The 2,283-nt window shown below is 33.9% G+C and overlaps 1 non-coding gene across 1 annotated transcript; it reads right to left on the bottom strand.

Moving 5' to 3' along the window:
* Positions 1-1,600: 1,600 nt before the first annotated feature.
* LOC142237326 (U5 spliceosomal RNA) lies at positions 1,601-1,718 on the bottom strand. The gene has a single exon (XR_012722459.1). It is a non-coding gene; the product is annotated as a U5 spliceosomal RNA (small nuclear RNA).
* Positions 1,719-2,283: the final 565 nt, after the last annotated feature.

Below are 2,283 nucleotides of genomic sequence, written 5' to 3'. Positions count from 1 at the left end.
TTTGTCAGAATTTTACATCAAAAGAAAATTTCGTCTAAAATTTTTTTTTCAAAAGAAAATTCCGTCTAAAATTTATTTCTGTAGAAAATTTTGTCAAAATTTTATTTCTATAGAAAGTTTTGTCAAAATTTTACTATTATAAAATTCTTGTGAAAATTTTGTTTCCATAGAAAACTTTTCAAAATTTTATTTCTAAATAAAATTTTGTCTAAAATTTGTTTCTATAGAAAATTTTGTCTAAAATTTTATTTTTATAGAAAATTTTGTGAAAATTTTTATTTCTATAAAAAACTTTGTCAAAATTTTATTTCTAAAGAAAATTTTGTCTAAAATTTATTTCTACAGAAAATTTTGTCTAAAATTTGTTTCTATAGAAAATTTTGTCTAAACTTTTATTTCTATAGAAATTTTGTCACAATTTTTATACCCTCCACCATAGGATGGGAGGTAAATTAACTTTGTTATTCCGTTTGTAACACATCGAAATATTGATCTAAGACCCCATAAAGTATATATATTCTGGGTTGTGGTGAAATTCTGAGTCGATCTGAGCATGTTCGTCCGTCTGTTGAAATCACGCTAACTTCCGAACGAAATAGGCTATCGACTTGAAACTTGGCACAAGTAGTTGTTATTGACGTAGGTCGGATGGTATTGCAAATGGGCCATATCGGTCCACTTTTACGTATAGCCCCCATATAAACGGATCCCAAATTTGGCTTGCGAGGCCTCTAAAAGAAGCAAATTTCATCCGATCCGGCTAAAATTTGGTACATGGTGTTATTATACTAACTCTCTAATAACCATGCAAAAATTGGTTCATATCGGTCCATAATTATATATAGCCCCCATATAAACCGATCCCCCGATTTGGCTTGCGGAGCCTCTAAGAGAAGCAAATTTCATCCGATCCGGCTGAAATTTGGTACATGGTGTTAGTATATGATCTCTAACAACCATGCAAAAATTGGTCCACATCGGTCCATAATTATATATAGCCCCATTTAAACCGATCCCCCAATTTGGCTTGCAGAGCCCCTAAAAGAAATAAATTTCATCCGATCCGGCTGAAATTTGGTACATGATGTTATTATATGGTCTCTAGTGACCATGCAAAAATTGGTCCATAATTATATATAGCCCCCATATAAACCGATCACCAGATTTGACCTCCGAAGCCCCTTGGAAGACCAAAATGCATCTGATTCAGTTGAAATTTGGTACGTGGTGTTAATATATGGCCTCAAACACCCATGCAAAAATTGGTCGATATCGGTCCATAATTCTATATAGGCCCCATATACCCCGATCCCCAGATTTGACCTCCAGAGCACCTTGGAAGAGCAAAATTCTTCCCATTCGGTTGAAATTTGGTACGTGAAGTTAGTAAAGGTATCGAACAACCATGCAGGAATTGGTTCCTATCAGTCCATTATTATATATATAAAAAAAATCCTTTTTTTTACTTTCTTAAAAATTGTATCTTCCATCCCTGATGCTGTCTAAAGTATCAATCAGTTGGATAAAATCGAAATTTTTTTCTCGTTAATTATTTTCCTTAAATCATAACAATAATTCAAATTTATTAATAATGGCCCGCAACCGTAGAGTCGTAGGCCTGCAAAAATTATTTTAGACTCATTAGAGTGCTCCTCTCCACGGAAATCTTTAATAAAAAGCGAAAGATTTATTCGACAACTGAAGGGAAGCCAGAGTGATCTAGACAAGTACTACGTGAATATTATAAGCAAGTCTAACATACAAGTGAATGTGAATTTTTAAAGGCTTTAAATAACTCAACAAATTATATTTAACCATGGATATATATTTATAGGCCCCATATAAACCGATCCCCAGATTTGACCTCCGAAGCACCTTGGAAGAGCAAAATTCTTCCCATTCGGTTGAAATTTGGTACGTGATGTTAGTATATGGTATCCAACAACCATGCAGGAATTGGTTCCTACCAGTCCATAATTATATATAGCTCCCATATAAACCGATCGCCAGATTTGACCTCCGGTGCCTTTTGGAAAAGCAAAATTCATCCGATCTGGTTGAAATTTGGTTCGTGGTGGTAGTATATGATATTTAACAACCATGCCAAAAGTGGTCCATATCAGTCCATAATTATTTATAGCCCCCATATAAACCGATCCCGAGATTTGGTTTTGGAGCCTCTTGGAGGAGCCAATTTCATCCGAGTGAGTTGAAATAGAAAATTTTGTCAAAATTTTATTTCTATAGAAAATTTTGTCAACATTTGACTGTCAGTTTTTGTCA

The sequence above is a fragment of the Haematobia irritans genome, chromosome 4 (assembly GCF_050003625.1).
Source record: "Haematobia irritans isolate KBUSLIRL chromosome 4, ASM5000362v1, whole genome shotgun sequence".
NCBI classification, from domain to species: domain Eukaryota; kingdom Metazoa; phylum Arthropoda; class Insecta; order Diptera; family Muscidae; genus Haematobia; species Haematobia irritans.
The sequence above is the reverse complement of the archived record's forward strand: the minus strand, read 5'-3'. Positions and strand labels throughout refer to the sequence as shown.